Below are 25522 nucleotides of genomic sequence, written 5' to 3'. Positions count from 1 at the left end.
AAAAAGGTTATCTAAAAAGTTAGAAAAGTTAGATACTAAAGGCAGAATGTTTGAGGCTAGATAAGGATACTGTGAACTGTATTAGCTATCTATTGCTGCATAACTAACCCCAAAAGTTAGTGGCATAAAACAATAAACATTATGTCATAGTTTCTGCAGGTCAGGATCCTGGGCATGGCTTAACTGGATCCTCTGGCTCAGAGTCACTCACTCATAGGCTGCCATCAAGGTTTTGGCTGGCACAGCGGTCACCTGCAAGCTCGTTGAGAGAGGACCCACCAAGGCCACTCAGGTGACTCTCAGCAGGCCTCAGGTCCTGGCGAGGTACTGGCTGAAGATATCAGTTCCTTGTGGAATGTGGGCCTCTCCACTGGGCAGTTCCCAACATGGTAGCTGGCTTTCCAGAGTACGTGCACGAGAGAGGTAAGAGGAGAGAGAGAGGAGAGGAGAGAGAGAAGAGAGGAAAGAGAGGGAGAGAGAGAGCACGTCGTGAGGGAGCAAGCCTGAGAAAGAAGACAGCAGCATCACAGTCTATTTGTAACCTAGTCTCAGAAGTGACATCCTATCACTTTTGACATATTCCATCCATTAGAAGCAAGTTACTAGGTCTAGTTTACACTCCAGGGGAAGGAATGGCACAGGGCATGAATGCCAGTAGGTGGGGATCAAGGGGACCACAATAAGGCTGCCCAGCAAGTGAACACACCCATTTATGCCATCTCCCACACTGAAAAGAACAGTGCTGATTTAAGAGCACAGGCTCTGGAGTCACAGAGATCCGGGTTTGTGCTCCTGCTTGGAAATGTCAGTTAGACGATCTTGGATTATTTAATTCTTTTGTTTCTTCATGGCAAAATGAGAATGATGATAGTAACACTGACCTCAAAGGGCTGTTTTGAAAGTCAGACTAAATGAGCTAATTCATGCAAAATACTTACCAAGTATCTAGCACAAAATAAGAGCTCAATGATGATGATAAGCTGCTATTATCATCACCGCCACCGCCACCGCCACCTGATTTGTAATTCAAACCCTCATGTTGACTGGCCGTGGCATCGCAGGCAAGTTACTTGACTTTTCTCTGCATCTATTTCCTCATGCATAAGCTGGGGAAACACTACTCCCGCTTCAGAGCTGTTGGGAGGGGAGGGTGGTGATCACGTGCTTGGCCCTTGGTCGCTGTAAATGATTACTTTTAGAGGGGTTCAGTCTGCTTAGCATAAATTGACTGCCCTTTTTGGTTAAGGCACATCTGTTTTTCTGTCTTTGTTTGCTCTATGAAATGAGGACAACAATCCTTAATTATTGTGCTTTTCATTGCTCTCTAGCCTATTAAACAATTCTTATTTATGGATTTAGAAGAAAAAAAACCACATGGGTAATCCATAATGGAAGATACATCAAAATCATATTTATGGTCTTAGAAATGTTCTTTGAAGCAGGATTATTTTCTTCAATTTTATTTTGGTCATCATTGGAAGTAGTTTTTATTCCTCATGCACATGGCAAATGAAAATGGAGAGAAACTATGAAAAGTGGAGGCTGCAGCCTAAAAGGAAGATTTGCCACAGACACCTACATAAAGGATAGCTCGCGTGGTATGTAAGAATGGAGTATACACAGCATGTCTTGTTCTTGTCTGCCATCCCTCCTAGGAGCAAGGATTTTCCAGCCTTGCAGAGAAGCCTAGTAGGTAATCAGTCATCAGAGTGTAACGTGCGAAGTGCCATCGGGCTCTGACGGGGCAGAGAAGAAAGCCCTTGCCAGGGATCTAAGCCTTGATGCGGAAGGCAGAGGAAGGCTTCCTAGACAAGTTCACACCTGAGCCAGGGGCTGCAGGCTGGAGGTCCCTAGCTGACAGTCCCTAGGGGCTGGAGGTCCCTAGCTGACAAGGAGGAGGAGGAGAGGGGAGATGTGGGCAGAGGAAACAGCACAGACACCGGCTGAGAAATGCCAAGATACCTGAGTGTTCTCAGCAGCAAGCAGCTGGGTGGGCGCAGAATGCAGGCCCCAGGAAGCATAGCCAGAAGATGGTGACACAGGGAGGCGTGGGCTCACGAAGGGTCTGGTACCTGGTTGACGTAAGAGTTCATCTAAAAGTGAGGGACAAGGAGCAAGGTCATGTGGTTAAACTATTTTTATTTTTATTTTTTAAAGAGATAGGATCTTGGTCTGTCATCCAGGCTGGAGTGCAGTGATGCAATCATGGCTCACTGCAGCCTCAACCTCTTGGGCTCAAGCAACCTCCTGCCCCAGCCTCCTGAGTAGCTGGGATTACAGGCACCAGCCACCGCACCCAGCTCACGTGTGTATTTTACAAAGATTAACTGGTGGCTACAGCAAAGCTAGACTAATGGTGAGGGGTGTCTAGGAGACAGAAAGCTGTCTAGGAGGAGCAGAGAAAGGGATGGATTCTAAAGAGATAATTGAGAGAGAATAGCAACAAGTTGTGCTGAGTGTGGATGTGGGTAAGGGAGAGGGAAGAGGTCACAGACCTCAGGTATTCACAGCTTTCACCATGGGGCAGAGCAAGGAGAGTTGGCTTTGGGGAGAAGGCAATGTGGATGGCTTTGGCTATATGCCTAGTGTTCCATTATTGGAACACTAAGCCTGTGGGAGTTGTCTGTCTCCTACTGCTCAAGGTCATCGCCAAGGTCTGATGGCAAAAATTTAAAAAACTGCAACCTCAGGCATAAATGGATTAAATTGAGACAAGTTTAGAAGAGCAGGCTAAACTATTATACTCAGGAGCCACTAAAAATATAAAAAGCAAGAGGTCTCAAAAAATACCCAAGGCTAGAGCTCTAGTTTGAGGGGAATCAACACATAGGGATGTATTTGGAACCAGGGGAGTAAATAAGATTACTCAGGGAAAACAGCAAATAGGTAAGAAAGCAAAAGACAAAGAGTTTTGAGAAAATAATAACCATAGGATAGAAAAAGATGTGGTGGAATGATCCTGATTCTCGTTGGATTTGTGTGGTAGACAGAATGTTTTGACTACAAATTGCATGTGTTAGCCCCGAGGAGAAAAGGCCTCTTCCAGACAAGTGACAGGCAGGAGGGAAAAGGAGGGAGGTGGTGTGAGAGCGGGAAAGCTGAAGCAGGGTAGATACAATATTAACTCTTGTGAGGCCAATGGCTTTTCCAGGCCGGAAGGAAAACAGAAGGACAAGGTCTGAATTCCACCAGATGCCCCCGCAGTTCTCCAGGACGCCACGTGGGGACCACAGGTGGGCGGTCTGCACAGTACCTGTGTTGGGAGCTGCAGTCGGGGGCCCTGGAGGAGAGTGGCTGAGATGGCTCATTCTTGAGCCTTTTATTTATTTTTTAAATTATACATTAAGTTCTAGGGTACATGTGCTTATACCCAAAGGACTATATAAATCATGCTGCTCTAAAGAACCTTTTATTTTTGCCTCTGAGTGGACCTAAAAAGTCAGTATTGTTTTCGGTCTTATGACTTCACTTCTAGTGAGACTGTGTTAGTCCATTTTACGCTGCTATAAAGAGATACCTAAGACTGGGTAATTTATATAGGAAAGAGGTTTATTTGGCTCACAGTTTTGCAGCCGTACAAGCATGGCACTGGCACCTGCTCGGTTCCTGGTGAGGCCTCAGGATGTTTTATTCATGGTGGAAGGCAGAGAGGGAGCAGACGTGTCACATGGCGAGAGAGGGAGGAAGAAAGAGTGAGAGGAAGGAGGTGCCAGCGTTTTTAAACAACCAGTTCCCTCTAACTGAGCAGGAACTCGTTAAGTGAGGACAGCACCAAGCCATTCACGAGGGATCCGCCCCATGACTCAAACACGCCACCAGGCCCCACCCCCTATACTGGGGATCACACTTCAACATGAGATTGGAGGGGACAAATCCAAACCATATCAAAGGTATGCTCTAGGATCCTCGTTCAAGTAGAACCTGCTTTCGTTGCTTTGCCTTCTAAATGGAACCAACACATATTAGCACAGTTCTCTCTCAGCCACAGAAACTCAGTTTCTCTGGACCATTTTTCCTTATGTAAGAAAATGACCTGTTTAACCACGGAGGGAACCCTCAGCCCGGTAAGAGAGGAGAGTTGAGAGATAGCTGGTGCAGCGTCTCGTAGACAACAGAATTGACTCCCTCACTGCTCTTTTCCCATCATCTAAGCCAGTCATCCATTTTCCCCAGGAGTGTTTCTAGGTATCCATCACTGAAACAAAACCCCCAGCAATTCTGTGGAATTTTTATAAAGTATAAACCATTCATGATATGCTAATAGTGAACCATTTGTCAGTATGATACCACATGCAATTCAGGTCAATGAAACTCAACTTAGAAACTGGAAAAAGAAAAATCACCTTTGCATTATTGCTTTGCATTTGTTTTCTTAGTTCTTGTCCATGGACCCAAGGGTCACCAATACATTTCCTCTCATCAATCAGCGTCATGGTGCTCTTCCCCAATCATTATAACCGATTTCAGATGGTGCTAGAAAATTATATTGACTCTGAACACCAAAAGAAATCAGTCATCCTCTAAGGGGTCACAGGAGGACGTGAAGTTTGGGAGGGCCCAAACCTTACTAAATCCAGCATACATTGGGCCCTTTATCCCAGGCATGATGGAATGAGTCTGTACTATCCATTAAGTGCTATAGGTTTATTCCACAAAGAAGTATAAAATTCCAACAATGCGATATCCTGTACAATTACATTCATCCCTTAGTATCCTTGAGGGATTGGTTCCAGAAAGCCCCTTGGATACCAAAATCCACAGATGCTCAAGTCTCTGATAGAAAATGGTGTAGTATTTGCATACAACCTACACACATCCTCCCGTATACTTTAAATCGTCTCTAGATTACTTATATTTAATGCAATGCAAATGCTATGCAAATAATTGTTATACTGTATTGTTAGAGAATAATGACAAGAAGAAAGTCTGTTCACGTTCAATACAGACACAACTTATTTTTGGAAAACTTTCGATCACAGTTGGTTGGGTCTGCCACTGCAGAGACCTGACTGCCATTTGTGATATATGCCACCACTGTTGGAAGGGGTGAGGAAGGGGTCAGCTACGTGAGGCAGGTTCTCACAGCCGTCCTGCTGTTGCTTTCAAATACTTCCAAGCTGTCCCACTCATTTCTTTTGCTGTTGGCAGTGCGGCGCAGCTGGTCTCCCCCAAGAACACTGATTTCAAATGGTGCTAGACAATCACTATTTAAATCTAAACCACCATATGAAACCAGCTTCCTGAAGAAGCTTTATGATCTATTTTTTTCTTCATAATGCTCTCTTACCATAAACCCAAGACAACCTAGAAAGGAAAAGTTGAAACCCAGTTGTGAGTGAGTTACTTAATGGTCTAAACAGAGCTTTGGCAAATTTCATCTATTCATACAGTGATGCCACTGAATTTGTTATTGATGGGGGAGCATGCCTGGGACTCCCCTTATTCTTAAGTTGCCCAAAGGTTCAGCTTTATCATTTAGAGGCAAGGGCACATGTCAACCCCGTCACTCTTGGGTGGGAAGACAAGGAAAATCCTTTGCTTGGGTAAAGGCAGGAGAAGTCAGAGGCATCCTGTGATCAAGTACCCAGGCAGGCGGAGGATGACCAGCAGTGGTGCTGGAGAACTGTCCATCGGACATGCAAATAGGACCAAGCAAGTAAGTCCTCGGTAGGAGTGGAAGAAAAATGCTTTCCTAAACCTATGATTTTCACCTGGAGATAACTTTGTTTGATCCAAAGGATTACTGAGATTTTGGGGTCTAGGGAAGAAAATAGACTAACTCAGAGGCCAAGTCACATAATGGCACTAATGAGATGCTAATGTCACTTCTGGAATGAATTCCTTAGACTGCCTCTATGAGTGAGTTAGAGGTTTTTGTGAGCTTTACTTAAGACTCTCCTTCCCTCTACTCAAAAGGTAAGGCTTTGTACTCTGAGTTCTCCTTGGCAAATTATTTTTTGCAACAGTTCTTTTTCCCCCTCACAGTATAGTTCTTGATATCATCTTATTAGGTGGCCTGTTGTCATCCCTTTTTGTGTTCTAGACATCCAAGAAGATACTTCATGTACCCAGGCCACCTAACTAAAGGGGTGTGCACTGTTTTTATAAACTGTTATAAAAAATTTATACATTAAATTTGAAATAATACAATGAATTCCTAAATGCATCCTATCTAAATTCAATAACTATTCCTTTTGCCATGTTTTGCTTTAGTTATCTATATGTAATATAGATGTGTATTTTTTGCTGTATTGTTTGAAAGTAAATTGACAACCACCCATACATACACTGCTCCTACTTCAGAATGTCTTTAAACAATGAGGTCATTCTATAAAATGAAGACACTCCTACATGACCACAAAATCTTACCATACGTAAGAAAATAAACAATTCCTTAGTATCCCCAAATATCCATTCCACATCCAACTTCTCCCACTTTCTCCAAACAAAAGGTTTTTTATAGTTTTTTCAAACCCAGATTGCATCAAGGTTGATTCACTAAGACTGGTCTCTTTTAACCTCAAAACACTACCCAACCTTTTCTTTGGCTTATCATGACATAGCACCTTGTAAAAAACAGGCTCTAATTCTGGCTGTACCATTCACTTAGTCTGTTCCCTTGGTTTATATTTAAGAACTGAACTTTAGTTTCTCCTTCTGACTTTCCTCATATATCATCCTCATTTTACAATCTCGCTATTGTATTAGAAGAACATCCAATTACCGTGTGCCTGTGGTTGATGATTCCAAGTGGGTTCAGTGCTAGTCAGTCAGGAGGTGCACTGCAGGCTGCTTGCCTTCTGATTACCATAAATAACATGCTTGTTCCTCACGGGCTTGGCCGGTTATCTCTTCATAAGGAGATCCCAGCACAAACTCATCCTTTATCATGGAGAAGCATCCACAGCACATACCTATTGCTGCTAGGCTAGTTTTTTAAAAAATCTCTGTGAATAAAGGAGTAGAACACCAGGGCTATGGAGATGTGTGGCAATCATTTCATCAAAGATGTAAACAGCTTGTTGACTGCAATGAAAGGCACATACTTTGTGAAGTGACAGGCAGCGACACATTTCAAGTGGATAGTAAACTTAAGCACCAAAACTGGGAAAAGTGCCAGGACAGAAGAATCACTACAACTTTCAAATAATGGTTTCACTAATTCTGTGATTCCTTTAGGGACCCCCTGCCTCCTTCTGTACATGCTAGTGTAATTCGCAGTATCAGTGACTGAAGTACAAAAGCAGCAGCCAGATTATTCTCATCAGTCACAAAACTCCAAAGTCTGCTTATTTTTGATAAATAACTCGTTGCAGTGTTTGCCTACTGCCTAGAAGTTTTTCAAATGATTGACACTTCAGTTATGGGGAAAATTTTTCCTGAAGATGAATTTCTTTTAGTTATGTCTGATAAGATCATATACATTCTCATACACCAAATACGTCACACGCAGTATATATTCAACCATGCCCTTAGCAGGGCCAAACAAATATGCTGAGTTTTTTACATTGTCTTTATGTATGCTTCTCAGAAATTCAGCAGAAGGCTGAGCGTGGTGGCTTGTACCTGTAATCCCAGCATTTTGGGAGGCCGAGGCAGGCAGATCACTTGAAGTCAGAAGTTTGAGACCAGCCTGGCCAACATGGTGAAACCCCATCTCTACCAAAAAAAAAAAAAAAATTAGCCGGGCTTGGTGGCACATGCCTGTAGTAAGGCCGAGGCTGAGGCAGGAGAGTTCCTTGAACCCAGTAGGCAGATGTTGCAGTGAGCTGAGATTGTGCCATTGCACTCCAGGCTGGGCGACAGAGCAAGACTGTGTTTCAAAAAAAAATTAGCCGGGCATGGTGGCCACGCATGCCCGCAATCCCAGCTACTCAGGAAGCCAAGGCAGGAGAATCACTTGAACCAGGGAGGCAGAGGTTGCAGTGAGCCAAGATCATGCCACTGCACTCTAGCCTGGGCGATACAATCAGACTCCCTCTCAAAATAAAAGGCTGGGTGCGGTGGCTCACACCTGTAATCTCAGCACTTTGGGAGGCCGAGGCAGGTGGATCACAAGGTCAGGAGTTCAAAACCAGCCTGGCCAAGAAGGTAAAAACCCTGTCTCTACTAAAAATACAAAAATTAGCTGGGTGTAGTGGCAGGTGCTTGTAATCCTAGCTACTCGGGAGGCTGAGGCAGGAGAATTGCCTGAACCCGGGTGGCAGAGGTTGCAGTGAGCCGAGATTGCACCACTGGATTCCAGCCTGGGTGACAGAGTGAGACTCTGTCTCAAAAAAAATCAGAAGAATAAAGGTATATTATTTTGCATCTATGGGCTCTTCATATTAGCCCTGTGTGACAAGGTCATTTGGTATATCTTCCCACACTGCTTTTATGTCCTTGGGGAGAAAGTGGGGTACTGAGTTGGCAAGTAGTGACCACACCAGGTGTGGCAAGAGCTGAGTAGTGGCAGTCGATTGTTTTCTGTGATATGAAAAGCCAGCAAACTGGCTTAAGGTCACTTCCCCTAGGCTTTGAGGATTTCACAAGAAGAATTCTACCTAAGCCTGACATTTCTTTAAGGATGTAGCTTTGAAATGTGTGAGACATCAGAACACAACAGTCCCAACTTGAGCATTGAAGCTGGAGATGCAACTGTGATGCAACAGAACACACTGTGATAGGCATCTTGAGTTGGGTCCCTGTTTTCACATGAAGCAAGAGGCTAGTTTCCTGAAAACAAGTCTGCATGAAGAGACTGGCTACCCGGTTAACAGCAAAAAACCCCGTGGCTCACTAGGAAGGAGATGGAAGAAAACCAGTTGATACATTTAAAAGGGCTCATTCATTCCCTTTCCAGGTCATGCAAACGAGAACAGAGTGAGAGCAAGTGGGATCCGCTGATTTTGTTGAGTCTTTCAGTGACTTTCAGCTGCAAGGGCAACTCTACTGAGAAGGAAAGATTTCACTCAGTAAACATTAGCATGTTTCCAACCCTCCCCAGCCTCTCATTTCCAACAATCAATGTGATTGTTCTGTATTTTTAGGCCAGGATACGGTAGGGCTGAATTTCTGTAACTCAGGATGTTCTATTTTAATCATCAGCAATTTTAAGGCATGGCAACATCTGAAAGAAAAAAAAAATGTAATGACTCTTACACACAGAACATGCACTTAAAATTGTCAAAACTCTCCATCTCCAGCATTAAAACAATCATCTTTCAAGAACAAAATCCTTTCTCGGTGTCTCTCAGCCCACAAGCCATGAGAATGTGTCTCCATTTCAAAACCCAGTCTGTACTGTCATGCTTCTGCTGTTTCTCAGCAAGCTGCCTTTCTTTGTAACTTTTTTCTTCCAAATCTGATAGTGAAGCTGGAGCCTGAGATGTAAATTGATAAATGACACCAGGAACTCCTTGCATGGCAAAAGCTGAACAGTACAAATCCATTGTTTTCCTGGATGTGAAATGCCAGTCTGTTCTTGCATGAGCAAACTGGATTAAAGTCACTTCCCTTGGGGCCTGCGGATTTCACAAGGAGAACTGCATCTGAGCAGGACACTTCTTTAAGATGTGGCTTCAAAGTGTTTGGGACATGGGACACAATAGTCCTAAGTTGCGTATTCCAGCCGGACTATAGGTGCAGCTGGCCCTGTCCTGACGAGGGGCCACACAGCTCTAAGTCTTTCTTTGTTGCCCCACATGCCTTGAATGGATGTTTTCTTATAGGAAGTGGATGAACAAGTTAACACAGGATCTGGCTGGGCTGCTTACTAGCTATGTGATCCTGGGCAAATCATTTAATTTTTCTGAGTTTCAGTTTCCTGATCTGGAGAATGGAGATGCGAATTTCTATATTGCAGTGGTTGTTAGGGTCATATGTAATGCGTTTATAAAAACAGTGGGTCACTTTTAAAGCACTATATGAATGTTTGGTGTCTTATCAGCTGGATGAGAACACTGGAGTGATTTCGAGGGAAAAGGCCAAAATGAACTGGAAAATGATGGGAAGAGTACTCTGTGAAATTGTCATAGCTTCCATCTTGGGAACACTTAGTCCATGGCAGCCACTGCTGTGTGCTTCCCATGGACTTTGTTGGCATTCACAACCACTAACATGGTTGGTGGTAGCGTCTTTCAGAAGATGGGCTAGAGACTTAGAAAGGGTACATGACTTCCTCTTGGTCACAGAGCTGGAGTGGCAGACCAGGACTCAAACTCCAACATGCCTGATTCCCAGCCCAGGGATTCAGCCAGCACTCTTTACTGCTCCGTCCTTTACACCCTTCAGCGCATCTTCATAGGGACCTCTGAACAGTCACTGGCTCCAGGTTTCAGGGTTTCATCAGTAAGTACATGAGTAAACCATGAAAGCCAGCTTTGGTCCTGAGGAGTAGAAGTAGCACCAAATAACTCACCAAGAGAAAGGGAGAAAAATTAGAAATTAGCACAATTTGGCTTGTACTGAATGGTCAGAAGACCTGGACCCTCCACCACACTTCTGACATGCAGTGTGACCTTAAGCCAGTCCTGTCCTTCTCTAAAGCCTCGTTTTCCCGCTAACCTTAAAGAAGTTCAAGTCAAAGAGCACAGTGATGAGTCCCACAGATCATGCTTCAGATTATGACAGTGTTAAAATACTGACTCCAAAATACAGCCGGGCAGTTTACCTTCTCGAGTTTCCTGTTTCTATGACACTGTATGGTGAGATGACCAAATGCAGACTCCAGAGCCAGAATGCCAAGCTCTGCCACCAGCTCCTCACACAACCCTGCACAAATCACTTTAACTCTCTGTGCCTCAGTCTCCTCATCTGTAAAATGAGGTTAATAGGCCGGGTGCGGTGGCTCACGCCTGTAATCCCAGCACTTTGGGAGGCTGAAATGGGTGGATCACGAGGTCAAGAGATTGAGACCATCCTGGCCAACATGGTGAAATCCCATCTCTGAAAATACAAAAATTAGCTGGGCATGGTGGCATGTGCCTGTAGTCCCAGCTACTTGGGAGGCTGAGGCAGGAGAATCGCTTGAACCTGGGAGGCGGAGGTTGCAACAGTGAGCCTAAATCGCGCCACTGCATGCCTGGTGACAGAGTGAGGCTCCATCTCAAAAAAAAAAAGATGGTAATAACTGGACCTAGCACATAAGGTGGTTGTGAGGATTAAATCAGGTAAATATGATGAAGCCATCTGAACCAATGTTAGCACAATGTAAATATTCAGTAAATGTTAGCTATGATAATAAAAGTAACACAATAGTTTTCCATGAGCACATTATAAACAGAGATGTGGCTAAGAGATCCACCACAGCTGGTAAATGGAGAGGGTGAAGAGATCCTGCTGTCACATGCTTTGCCATACGTGGACACATTCCAGAGTAACTGACTGCGAAGCTGAAATGGCATCTCCAACTGGATTTACTGAAATACATATATTTAATATTTTCAACTGCCTTCTCCTCTTCCCATCCTAAGACCTGAATATGGGATCTGTATCCTTGTTTTTAAGCAGGAGTTCATGTTATAGACTCTTTCTGACAGTAAATTGGGAGTTGGGTGGTTGAGAGAAAAAGAGTAGAGATCAAATGGTCAAAATGACCATTTAAAAAAAATTATCGGGCTTGTCAGGCATGGTGTCTCACACCTGTAATCCCAGCACTTTAAGAGGTTGAGGCAGAGAATCACTTGGCCCAAGTGTTTGAAACCAGGGCAACACAGGGAGACTCTCTGCCTCTACAAAATAAATTGTAAAAAATCAGCCAGGCGCGGTGGCGCACGCCTGTGGTCCCAGCTACTTGGGAGGCTGAGGTGGGAGGATCACTTGAGCCTGGGAGGTTGAGGCCGCAGCGAGTCGTGATCACACCACTGTACTCCAGCCTGGGCAACACAGCAAAACCCTACCTCAAAAAAGAAAAAGAAAAATGCACTGAGGAATCATCCAGGTACAAAATAAAACAAAACTCCCTGGAGGTTGACTTAGAAGCCTCTACTTACGTAGGTGTAAAAGCAATCTGTTCACAGATATTTTCCAGGCACACAAATCCTCAGGAGGCATTTGTTCGGAAGACTTGCACCTGGAATTTAAATGACAGTGTGAGCTCCTAGGAAATCTCCTAGAGTAACAGCAGAAGAAAAAGTCAGTTGTTTTCTCGTAAGCACGTTTCTCCACCAGTGTCACCAACAGAGGCATTTTTAAAAACGAGAAATAGAAAGCACCTTCTCCTTCCTGCACACAGGTTGGGAAAGTTCCTGTACAGCGAGCAACACATGCCCCCTCATGCTGGTGCTCTCTGTGCGGGAGAAAACGCGAGGTGTGGCCGTTGCTAAGGAAACCGCTAACATGAGGCAGAGCAGCAAGGTTTGCTCAGCAAGATGTTTTAGGAAATAAAACACAGTCTAAGCCTATAGATCCAATCACAGAAGAAAGGCAGGCAAGGATCCCGCACAGGAGACGGAAGGTGGCTTCTGTTTTCACAGCTGATTCTGCAGCCTCGTGCTGTAGCAGTACAGGCTGCAGAAGGCCTGCAGAGGGGAGCGCCGGTCTGCACGGACAGTCTGTGACGGCTTCAGAATCAGGTGGAGGGCAACTGAGAAGAACGGAAACCGCCTCACATTCTCTCCTACTTGGTCTAACTTTACAGACGAAATGCATCTTTCAGCTGCATCAGAAGAGAGGAAGCTAAGGTCGTAAGGTCGTCTTCATTTCTGAAAACTGATCGTTCAAGTAAATCCTTCAGTCGTCCCCCTGATGCGACCTGCTAGGGAAGCTGGGAGCGCCTTCACAGTAGCTCCAAGGGGGTATCCTTATAGGGGATTACATCTCAAAACACATTTTACCCAGCAAGAGGCTGCATGACTCAGCAGTCTGATGAAGAAAGCTCTGTCAAGTTACCACCAATTGCAATTTCTAAGTTGATTACAGCTCCACTGAGGAACCTGAACACAGCTGAGGCCACAGAGCATTCCCCAGGCTTACTGGCCAGTGGGATGATGTGGCCCAGATGTGTGGGTCGGAGCTGAATGGTCAAGACAATGGACTGTGATTGGCAGGTGGGCTCTTTAAGCCAGGGGCTACTGAACATGCTCTTCAGTGACTGGGAAGCTCTCAAGATGATAGTAGCACAGGAACAGGGTATGTTGGGAAGATTCTTGAGAATTGAGATTAAAATCCAAGAGGAGGTTGGCCAGTAAAAGAAATGGTCAGAAAAAGCCCTTCAATACTGTCCTACAACAGAAAAATACATCTAAAAAACCAAGCTGAGAAGCACAGATGGGAAGGAAGAGGCACTGGGGTAAAACAAGAATCAAACCAACCTGAAGCTACCGAACACACAGAATTCGGGAATATTTAAACACTATCATAATAGCATGTTTCCAAAATTGTCTGATTATAAAAATGAGGATAGAAACCAGTGTCAGACAAGAGCTCTTTCATTTTTTTTTCTTGAGATAGAGAGTCTCACTCTGTCACCCAGGCTGGAGTGCAGTGGCATGATCTTGGCTCATTGTAACCTCCGCCTCCTGGGTTCAAGCGATTCTCATGCCTCAGCCTCCCAAGTAGCTGGAGTTTTAGGCGTGCGCCACTACACCCGGCTAATTTTTGTATTTTTAATAGAGAGGGGGTTTTGCCATGTTGGCCAGGCTGGTCTTGACCTCCTGACCTCAGGTGATCCGCCCACCTCGGCCTCCCAAAGTGCTGGGATTATAGGTGTGAGCCACCGTGCTCGGCCCTCTTTCACTTTTCAACAGTAACTGAGGTCTGTGTCAGATTGTGAGGAACCCCAGTCTGCTGCTTTCTGAAAGCTTTCAGTATTTGAAAAAGTGGCTAGGGGAGCTGCTGGGAAGTCCTTCAGTTAACCTTAAAAAGCGTGTAATAAAACCTAATTATAGAGCATGCTTCTTTCATCCCTCCGTCACTCCTCTAGAGAATGTGGGGGCTTTCTAGCCACTGTCCCTGCAACCTCCGAGGATTTAGATGTATGAACATTATTTACAGATGGAAAAAACAGAGCACTTAAAGTTTTGGTCAAGAAAACTGTGTGGGTTAGTGACGGGGTTTCTCAGCTGTGAAGACCTGAGCTTGACAAATGCATTTTCAGCTTCCCAGGATACCCCTGGCTCCCTGAGCACTGGAAGTCTGTCCCTTTTATAGCAGCCCTTGGCAGTTCCAATCTAGGGGCAGAAGCTAGCCTGCCACGGCAGAGGAGAGCAGCAAGTTCCAGCCCAGCCAGCGAGCACGCTGCACTGATGGGATTCCCGAGGCTCCGGCAGGAAGTCAAGGGTCAAGTGAGGACTTCCTAGGTGCTCAACAGTCACACTCTGGGGCCTGAAAGGTCTTAGAAGCTTATCTCTGTCTATCTCTGCTTAGAATCCAATCGATCAATCAATACCTTTTCCTTCTCTCTGCCTCTCCTCCTGAGCCCCAGCATATTTGAGTGAAGGAACTTACACGTACGTAGCCGTTTAAAAGCCAAGTGCTATCAAGTGAGCTCCCATTTCAAGGCACGTTTGAACTGGGAATAGGAAGACGGGCAGCAGCTTAAGCTTTGGGATCATACAGACCTGGATTCAGATTTCACTTGTTACACAGCCTTGGCAAGCTGTTCAATCCTTTTGGGGCTTTAGTTTGTGTGTGTGTGTGTGTGTGTGTGTGTGTGTGTGTGTGTGTGTGTTTAAATTTATTAAGTAGAAATGATAATGTTAACTCTCGGAGTTGTTGTGAAAACACAGCTAACTCAAATAAAACACATGATACCTAGATTTTCAACATGTTAACCCTCCCCCCCACCACCACATTCCCCTGTGAGGGGATGGAACAGCTAACATTTTGGGGTAAAATTTCCAGAAGATCTATACAATCAAATTGTTAAAACTGGTGTGAAAAACTAAAATAAGATTAGGCATCAGTAAATCAAGGCTGTGGGTGGGTCTGGGGGCTCCTCTGGAGGGAAGGGCCAGACCAAGGGATGTCCCAACAAGAAGTTAGGAGTCTGGGGAAAGACAGATACGATCTGAAACTGGGACCAGGAAATTCCATTTCTGCCTACTGATTACTCATCATTGATTCACCGCGTTTACAATTTACCAGGAGGCCATGGGAGCAAATTGGAGAGGTGAATCCCACTGGATTTTACAACATAAAAATAGACAATGACAGAGGGTGTCAAAGGAAACCACAGGGCATGGCAGGGGCAAACATGGGAGGCGCCGGTCCCCGTGAGCCAGACACAGGAGGGACATGTCACTTCTTCCGCGAGGGACTAACCAGCAGCAATGCTTCAGAGACACAGGTCACTTCTCGACACTCCTGGTCAAGACAGACCTCTTAAAATCATGGGTAGATATCCACCAGCTGCCTCCTAGGAGCCCGCACTGTGCCGCACACTGCTGGAGAATACCGAGGAGGGGATGTGAAATGTCTGTCTGTGATCCAGGACCTAACTGTGGAATGGAGTCCAACTCGCAGGGACAGAGAAAGTGCTCTGGTGTGTCCTGCTGGTGGAGAGCACAGTCGTCACTGGGGACCAGATGAGCTCAGGGCAGGCTGATGGATTATTCAGTCAGGAGAGGCTTCATAGGGCCAGGGGCCTGAGCTGGGCTTTCCAGCAGGGGCAGCCTGGGCAGGGGAGAAAGGGAGAACTCCAGGGAGGGGACAGTAAAACCATGCCAGAGGTGGCAGGGGTGAAGACAGTGGGGGATGGGGCAGAGCCACAGTAGATGTCCCACCACCAGGGATCTGAGATGACAGGCCAGCAGGCGTGTGGGGGTGGAGCCCAAATGTAGATCCCCCACCCCCGCACACAGGGTGAAAGTTAGCTGGGATCAGGGATGGCAGGGGGTGAGAAGAAACGTGAATTTTATGAAGAGTAGAAGAAAGAGATGTTTGTTAAGACCTAACATGTGGAAAGCACTGCTGTGGACAGGAGCGAGTGAGACCTGGGGCCAGTCTTCATGGAGTTTACAAGCCGGAGGGGATACAGCCCTGTGGACAGAAAACTGTTATTACACGGGCTAAACACTAGCATAGGGGGAATTCTAGGAGATGCAGGGACCCACAGGTATGGCACCAGACTTTGGGGTCAGAATAAGGATTCCCCACAGAGGTAGGAGCAAAAAGAAACAGGATATGGTCTGTTCCTTTCAAGCTTCCCACAGGGGCCAGGAGTCCCTTTTGCAGGATGTCTTAATAAATGGGACATAAAGGTACCCATTTGTCTAGAGTGCAGTGTTGGCTGGAGACAGTGAATATATGAAATGATACCCTTAAAATGCCCTTTGGCTCAAAATGAGTCCCTTTCCCTGACCCCAACTTCAGAAGTCAAAAGGAAGAGGATCATGTTGTGGGACCCCAAATGACACTCACACTGCAGGTGAAACACTGGGGTGACTTTCACACGCACAGCTAAGAAGGAAGATAGTTTCCATATGACTGCAAGTGCACAGAAAACCTAGCATGCGCAACAGGAGCAGGGAAGGGAGCGCTTGCTTAGGAGGGACTCAGGAGCATGCAAAGCCTCTGTCCTGAATCTGCTCCCTCTATGTATGGAGGCCATGAGTAAGGTACCCATTCCAAAAACAGCAGCAAGTGGAGGGTTAGGAGACACTCTCATCCAATGTGAATATAAAAATCTTAAGAAGAAAACAATACCCACTGCTTTCTGTTCCATTGTCCCAGCTTCCTGTGTGATTTTCTGTTAGAACTGTACCCACAGCTTTAATTTGATGCATTTGCTGGATTATGATTTTTTTAAACAAATAAAACAGGGAAGAAAAAAAATCCAAGGTAGATTTCAGTTAAACTATCACCACAATGATTCTCCATTTCACTCCCGTGTAGGAAATGTGCATTTGTTTCTACGGAGCATGTGTAGACAGCCCTAGCTCCCTGGAAGAGAGATCTGAGGGAAGGCCATTATGGACGCATGGTGGTCTTAACACAGCGAAACTCGGCTCTTCAGTAGCTTTTTCATTTTTTTTTTTTTTTTTAAGAGAGTCTCGCTCTGTCACCCAGGCTGGAGGGCAGTGGCGCGATCTCGGCTCACTGCAAGCTCTGCCTCCCAGGTTCAAGTGATTCTCCTGCCTCAGCCTCCCGAGTAGCTGGACTACAGGTATGCACCACCACACCTAGCTAATTTTTAGTAGAGATGGGATTTCACTATGTTGGCCAGGCTGGTCTCAAACTCCTGATCTCAGGTGATCCACTTACCTGGGCCTCCCAGAGTGTTAGGATTACAGGCGTGAGCCACTGCACCCAACCAGTAGCTCTTTTTAAAATAAACTGGGCTGGGCATGATGGCTCACACCTGTAATCCCAGCACTTTGGGAGGCCAAGGCTGGAGGATCACTTGAGGCCATGAGTTTGACACTAGCCTGGGCAACACAGCAGGACCCTGTCTCTCTACAAAAAATTTAAAAAGTACCGGGGCGTGGTGGTGTTTGTAGTCCCAGCTACTTGGGAGGCTGAGGCAGGAGGATCACTTGAGCCCAGGAGGTTGAGGCTGCAGTGAGCCTTGATGGTGCCACAGCACTCCAGCAACGGAGCGAGACCCTGTCATACACACACACACACATAATTAAAATAAAATAAATTGCCTACTTTAAAAATAAAGACAAGGCGGAGCGCAGTGGCTCATGCCTGTAATCCTAGCACTTTGGGAAGACGAGACAGGTGGATCACTTGAGGTCAGGAGTTTGAGAACAGCCGGGCCAACACGGCGGAACCCCGTCTCTACTACAAATACAAAAATTAGCCGAGCTGAGAGATCACACCACTGCACTCCAGTCTGGGTGACGGAGGGAGACTCTGTCTCAAAAAAATAAAAATAACAATAAGGCAATACAGGTGTTGGGGAGGGGGTCTGGGAGGTGGCTGTCATTTATCTCCAAAATCATGCTAGAAGCTAAATGTAGAATCATTTTTCCTCCACACTGTGTCCATGGGCTTGGAAGAGGAAAAAATGGCACTTAGTGTTACTAGGACCAAAAGACAGCTCCTCCGACTAAAAGATCATCCTGGAGTTGCTTCACTGAATACTGATGACATATTAACATTCTTTGGGGGGAAACACGTTTTGTAATAATCAATTAAAAAAAAAAAAGTGATCCATGAAGCTATTTAAACACCACCTGGAAAAATAGGATTGACTCCACAGGAGGGCTCCCTGGGTGCAGAGATCTCGGTGCAAATCCCATTTCGCTGACTTGCTTCCTCTCCTTAGACAAATGTGTGTGGCAGGGCTGAGGACCTGCTCATGTCCTTTTCTGGGGACGCCACACATGGCCGGTTTCTGGCTCTCGGGGACAGTGGCTCAGGTTCAGAGGAGAACCCTTACTGGCTGTAGTGTGGTGGGCACAGCAGGGGTGGGCCGGTTCACCTCCTGGCTTTGAAGAAATGGGTTCTCTCCTATGGCATCTGTGATCCCCAAAATCCTCAATCCAGCAGGACGGGGGTGAGTCGATGGCTCTTCCCAAGGCCTTCTCCTCCCACGGACAGCTTCTCTGTCCGAGGTCTCTCGCCGTTTCTCCCCCTTTACTCCATCCCAAGAGGCACTTGTGAGCTTCAAGGGCATCTTCTAAATATTACATTCACTCAGTGCCCCAAAGAGTACAGCATGTTCTTAGAACATTGCTCAATTCTTTCTCCTGCGGTAAGGATTCAGGATTCAGTTTGTTTTATTAAGAACTAGTGTGGCATAAGTTAATTCTCATCCAAAAAAAAAAAAGAAGTATATCAAGTCTCTTTTTTTGGCGAATAGTAGATAGAACTGTTATTATTCTTGTTTCTGTCCCAGAGCTAATACATTCATGACACACTGGCAAAGGATGTTTTGCAAAAGCTGTCTATGGCAAATAACTGATTTGTTTCCTTTTGTAAAAACGAAGTTCTCCTTTCTGACCCAAGTCGTTTTCTAAATGATCTCAAAGGGCAAGCTGCCTCTTCCAACGGGACGCCGAGGCCACGCTGGAACCTCCTTCCGAGGTCTGGACAGGAGCTGTGTGGTGCAGAGGAGGGCTGGGCCCAGAACCCAGAGGTCTGCCTTGGGCTGGCCTCTCTCTCCAGTCCTGTGACCTCTGGCTGACCAAAGCCTCCCTGGTTCCGTCCCTTCGTGTCTGAAATAAGCAAGCTGTATTTAATAGTTTTCCTTTTGCTCTAAAATAAGACGATTCTGAAATATGACATTAAGTGTGAGGCCGGTTTCTGCTTTGGACCTCACCGAAGGGGCTTTAGTCATAAGCCCATGTGTGGAAACTGGCCCTGCCAAAAAAGAAACATTCTGAATCATTCAAAACCATTAAGAATGTTGGCTCTGACTTCAGAAAGGCAGGATAAACAGACCCGTGCCCAGCGGGAACTCACTTACTGGATGTCTGTGTTTTTAACTCATCGGTGCCTGAGCACTTCCCAAGTTCCTTCTAATGGCTTCAATGTTTAATGCTGTCACACTTGTACTATTAACTCCACTTCATAAAGGTGGGGGGTGGGTATTTAATTTGGTGCTAAGTGCTCATTAATCTTTCTAGTGTGGTCACCAGAACTGGATTTTGCAGCCTCTGTCCAGAACAGGTTAATTCTCCCACCCCACACAAGTTATAAAGTAAAGAATAAAGCTCCCCCGCCCAACTTTTAAAGTCCTTTTCCCCTAAACAATACTCTAAAATCAATGAATCTAGAGATTCTTTGGACTGGAATGGGTTCCAAATCAATTGACCTCTAAGCTCCAAATGCATTTGGATTCTGCTTCTATTGATCTGAAATAATCAAGGCTACAGGAATTGGGATATGGTTCTGGTTTCTAGAATTTACCTGAAAAACTAGGACACCTTTGACCATCCATATTTCTAGGAAGCCCTCTGACTATCCATATTTCCAGGAAACCCTTTGACCATCCATATGTGGCTGCTTTTTTATACATACAGTACTCATGCAAAGTAAACAGAAAAATAAAAGAGTAAATCGCAACTTCCAGGTCACAGTTTACAGTGTATCTGGCAACTATGTGGTAGAGTTCAGTGGACCTGCCGGAGTCCTTGTGTATGCCCCAGACACAGGCATACACATGCAGAGCTCAAGAAAAGCTGCCCAAGAAAATGACAGTCTTTTTTTTTTCCTTTTTCTTTTTTTTTTTTTTTTTTTAAGGAAGCTTTCACGGATCTAGAACTAACTGGGCACATAATGGGTAAGGTCAAACACTGAAACTTTTTTTTTTTTTAACTTAAAAAATTCTGGCTGGGAATGTGGTGGCTCAGGCCTGTAACCCCAGCACTTTGGGAGGCCAAGGTAGGTGGATCACCTGAGGCCAGGGGTTCAACACCAGCTTGGCCAACACGGCAAAACCCCATCTCTACTAAAAATACAGAAATTAGCCAGGCGTGGTGGTAGGCGCCTGTAATCCCAGCTACTTGGGAGGCTGAGGCAGGAGAATTGTTTGAACCCGGGAGGTGGAGGCTGCAGTGAGTCAAGATCATGCCACCGCACTCCAGCCTGGGCGACAGAGCGAGACTCTGTCTCCAGAAAAAAAAAAAAAAGTTAAAAATTCCGTGTTCAGAAAGCAAGAGACATGATGCTGTTTTCTCCAATTCTGAAAGCTCCCAGTGGTCACAGCATCGTAGCCACGTGTAACATGTGCATCCAGGCAACTGAATGATTAACTGTCACCAGACTTCTCCATGGCCTTACTCGAACTGAGTAAGCTGGTAGTATTTCCTAAGAGTTGTCACTCAGTTGTGAAAACAGAGAGAGCTTTTTGTTTTTTGGAAAATCCTGATCAGCTGAAATGACCGGGTGGTCAGCCCTGCCCATCTTGTGGCTACTTAGATAAAGGCTTCTTTTCCCAGGCAAGGAGAGAGATGATGGTTAACTTGCTTTTTAGACTGAAGTCATCGCTATTCACTGGTGTAATGAATAAGCTAGACTTTTTTTTTTTTTTTTCAACCTCCTTTCAAAAGCAACACTACATTTTTCTCTTCTCTGGAAATGAACAGAACACGTCATAATTTTTTAAACATCCATCAGTGCCCATGAAAAATTTTTTAAAAATAATCTGAGCCTCACTTGTTCATTGCCTACAATATCAATCAATGGCTTAGATATCTCTCCGTGTTATATTACTTCTCAGCGCTCTTAATTCATCAGGTCAAACAGAATCTTAAAACATCATTTAAAAGCTTCCTTCCTTCCTTTCCATGTCTCAGGGTATCTGTAATGATAATTTTGGTGTGCTGAAATCAAATGACTGACCAAGGCCCAACTGTGATCACAGGTAAAACGTTTTTCTGCTTTGCCAAAACTCCGAGTTTCCTTTGCTCTCTGTGTCAAACTGAAAGAGGCCTCCCAGACCCAGGGGCCAGGTGGAGAGGCCACTCACACCCGCCCGGCGCAGGACTGCCTTGTATGGCCTCACCGGGGCCCGGTTCCCGGGGCGGTGACTCAGCTCCGGAGGACCACCTGCTGCGTGGGGGTTGCTGCCTAGCAGGTCATTGCCAGTCACGAGGGCAGAGAGACCCAAAGGATCAGAGAACAGCTCTGAGCAGGTCAAGGGCAGTGCCAGAAGGAAAGCCTTTGTTTACAGAAGGAACGATCCTGCACCTTGTGGTGAGGTATTAAAGAGTAGAGGGGCTTTGCACCTGCATCCTAAGCCTCTTGGTTCACCACTAAGCCGCACAGCCACAGGGAGGAAACCACTGGGAATACCATCACAGAAAATGAAGGTAGGGCCGCAGGGCACCTCCCACTCTCAAAGGGAAAAGACGGCCCTGGATCATCTTTCTAAAACACCACTTTGATGAAGTCGCCATGATTTTCTAAAGTAATAAATGGCAGCCACTACCTACAAGATAACAGAGTGCCATTTGAACCTTTCTACCACCTAAGTCCAACCCACCTTCAGGGCATTCGCTCTACTTCCTTAGATAAAGCCTCTGCTCGGGCTAAGATGTTCTGTCTCCGCTGCCCCCACTCTGCAGGCTTTCTCCTCCCGCTGCCTGGAGCAGAGAATGGGGAAGCCGTCAGGAGCCACAGACACTGCGCTATTCCACATGGGATTCTTTTTATTGTTTGATCTATTTCACATGTACAAAGCTTTGACCTTCCAATTCTAAGAATTCCTACTTAGAACTGGTAGGTTCTAAGAACCTCCTGGGACCGATTCTGGCACATGTCTCTTCTGAACTCACAGAGCTTGTGCCTTAACAATTTAGAGTCAACTGACTTTGCTGTCCTTTCTAATGTGTTAAGTTTCAGTCCGTGACAAACACTGACAAGATGTGTACCTCATCAGTCACTGTAAAGGGAAAGGACATGGCCCCTGCGGCAGAGGTCCACAGTCACACAGACGACAGAAACGTGCCCGATGCCTTCCAGTGTATGTCACAAACACGTATTTGACAAGGGACAGCAGAGACTCTGCAGGTGGTGAGTTTTGCGTGCAGCGCCAGAGAAGTCTTCATTGGGGAGCTCCAGGCTGGATTTTAAAGGAAAAGCCGAATTTTAAGGGAAGAACAGGTTAAACACCAAAGGAAAATGGGGAGGAATGTTTCAAGGAACATGTATACTAAACAACAGTGCATTCTCTCCAGCTCTGCAGCTCGGGGTTCCAGGGCCGGGGGTCCGATAAGGTTGGGAGAAGCAGGCCTTATCACGACGGGCTTTGCAGGACAGGCCGAGTGTGTACGACGTTTGAGGTGGAATGACAGGGTTATGCCCTGTGGAAGGGGCCGACTGTAGGACTGCTCGGAATTGGGAGTTTGATGGGGGAGAGGCACTTTCACAGACATTATCTGGTTTCATCACCACCCCTTCTTCAGCCATATATTTGGCGATTAATTGCGCACTTGTGACATGTTCCTTTCTGCTCTCTGTTCCTTAATGCCTCCTGCTTTTTTGTCTTGTCCCCAGCTGGGCTATCCGTTCCTGGTGGCCACAGAACAATACCTTCTTTAATGGCTCCCACAGTGACCAGCACGTGCCTTAAACTCAGAGCAGGTCAATCAAACTCCTTTTAATTGAAATTTTAGGATGTGCTTTTGCCACACTCTCAAGTAAGTAATTAAATTCATCAGCAAATACCAAGTCCTAAAATAATGAATGGTACTTAGGAAACACATAAAGAGTGGTAGAAAACTAGGTGGGCTGGGGTCATCCTGTGGAGGCCCTGGACGGCCCGGCTAAATAGCATTTGGAACTCTTCTGTCGAAGTGTTTTGATAAAGAAATGAGGTGACTGAAGCTGTGCTTAATAAAAGATGAACTTAGCAGTAAGATGGGCTGGAGGGAGACAGTTGCTGTGGTGGTAGAAAGAAGAGGTGAAGTGTTGTCAATGCAGGTGAGAGCATTTGCTACCATCTGAACCAGCACGCAGTGCCGTTCCTCTAGGGCCCCTTGAGCCTAAGAGAGTTCTTTTCTGACATCCGTCGCACTTAGGAAGAACGCATGGTGATGCTGGCTTTTATTCTCCCTCCCTTTCTTCCTTCTAATAATTAGCAAGCAACAGTTATCTGCCAGACACTGTGCTATTACACAAGGGAGAGAGAGATGAAAAGCAGTCTCTACTCTGATGCCTTGTGGGAGACGGAGAAAAGTATCTGGTTAAAACGCAGCGTGTTGAATTCTCTGATACGCCCGCCCTCCTTCTCTCTCTTCCTTCTGGCCAGTCTGTCTTCCCTTTCTTTCTTTTTCTTCCAAAAAAAAGGATCTGAAGCATAATGAAAGAAGTCAGCTAGGAATGGGGAAGAGGGAAGCTAATCTAATACGGGGGATCCCTGGAGGAGGTGGCATCTGAGATGACTCTCGCATGAGCAGGTGTCAGACGAAACCAGAAGGAAGGGAGAAGAGCTGTGCGCAGACACAGGCTGGGGCAGAGGAGTGGGCTCAGCAGCCTCCTGAGACATGGGCTGGAACCCGGAAAATGAGGAGCCGTGAAAGAGGGAAAGACAATGACATCTATGCTTTAGAAGGATCGGTCTGGAGTCAGCAGAAGGGCTTATTGGAAGGTAGTGACTCTGGAGTCAAAGAGACGGCAAAGTGCAGATTTGAGAGATGCCACAACAGACGCGTTAAGCCCTGGAGCTGGAATGATATGCACACTGAGAGAGTGAGGGAGTGAGGGCCTTACTAAAGACCTTTAAAATGAGTTTATTTCACCCAGAAGCTCCAGCAAGGGAGACACACACTGCCTCGTGCTGGCCACGAGGTGGCAGCCTCGCACTGCCATTCTAGCAGAAAATGCGTCCCATCCTCACCGGGGCTCACCACCACGTGGGCAGAGCCACTCAAAAAATCCCAGCCCGGGGACCAGAGCTCTCTAAGCTTGCCCCATAAACACGCTTTTCTCCCACAGAAAGCCTCCACAGAAGCAATGGAAAAGTCAGTTGATCCGGGGAGAGAAGCATAAAAGCTCGTGCTCTTCAGAGAGCTTTGGGCTGCTTCAGGGTGGCGGCTGGGCCTTCTGACAACTGCGAAGAGATTGAGACGATACAGGCTGGGGACCAAGGGGTTCGATGAAGGGCGTCATCCCCAACGAGAACCAACTCGTGGAGAGTTCGGGCCCCGTGGCTAAGTCTGACCCGACGCTGGCGAATGCCGCTGAGGACCCTGAATGCCTGCGGGGACCCCGTCCCCAGGCCAGCGACAGCCACCCCCCAGGGCCCTGGTCTCCGTCAGGCAACGCAGGACATCTGAGGGAGGCTGGGCCGCAGATTCCACGTGTAGCTGGGAGGGGTCGCTGCGTCTGGCAAGGCAAGGGCTGCCGTCTAAACTTCCAAGGGAATGATGTGGGCACCCCAGGAAGAAGGGACGCCCTGACCCCGCTCCATAGGTGAGGGCATGGAGAGCCCATCCCACTGTGGCCTTGTGGCCTATCACCACTCTCTGATGGGCTTATTGTGATTTTCAGCCACTTGCTGTTTGCCACCCAGAGGCAAAGCGGCTGCAAAAGGTAGGAGAAAGCAAGAGACTCCCTCACCTGGAACACAGCATCCACCGCGATCCCAGAAAAGACAAATCCCCTTGCAGGCACTTCAGTCCACACAGCAGTCCTGAGACGAGGGTCCTGTTACCATCCCCATTTCACAGTGAGGAAACCGAGGCACAAAGCATGAAGTAACTCGAATGTGCCCAGATGCTAGCAAGGAGCAGAGCTGGAGTTTAGGCCCAGGCAGCCTGACCTCACAGCTTGTGCGCTTCCTGCTGCCTGGTACAGTCCACAGAAAGAGGGCCAGTGCCCGGCCCAGAACCACATGCCCTGGGGCTGGAGACAGGTCGGGGCAGCCGAAAGGTGGAGGCGCCCTCTCCAGCGCTTCTTCCTCACCCCCTGCGGCTTTCTCCTGTGCTCCAACTGCCACCACTTGCTTGGGCAGCCAAGCATGACAAACTGGCCAGCCACCAAGCAGGACTTTTCAAAGGAGGAGTAAAAACCCTTGTATGAATGTACACTCTTCTCGCCACACACAAACGCCTTCCTTCCACCTTCAAAGGTGATTCAGAGACTGCCCGTTTTTATCTTTGCTTCAGTTGTGCTTGATTTACAGCCCCCTGAGGTTTTTTTTGTT

At 46.4% G+C, this 25522-nt stretch overlaps 1 long non-coding RNA gene across 1 annotated transcript; it reads right to left on the bottom strand.

The window, feature by feature from the left end:
* Positions 1 to 4454: 4454 nt before the first annotated feature.
* LOC116274663 lies at positions 4455 to 7646 on the bottom strand. Its single transcript, XR_004183427.1, has 2 exons — positions 6725 to 7646; positions 4455 to 5304 (listed from the first exon to the last, which is right to left on the bottom strand). It is a non-coding gene; the product is annotated as an uncharacterized LOC116274663 (long non-coding RNA).
* Positions 7647 to 25522: the final 17876 nt, after the last annotated feature.

This window comes from Papio anubis, chromosome 4, assembly GCF_008728515.1.
Source record: "Papio anubis isolate 15944 chromosome 4, Panubis1.0, whole genome shotgun sequence".
NCBI lineage: Eukaryota > Metazoa > Chordata > Mammalia > Primates > Cercopithecidae > Papio > Papio anubis.
This window is presented reverse-complemented; position numbering and strand designations above follow the sequence as displayed.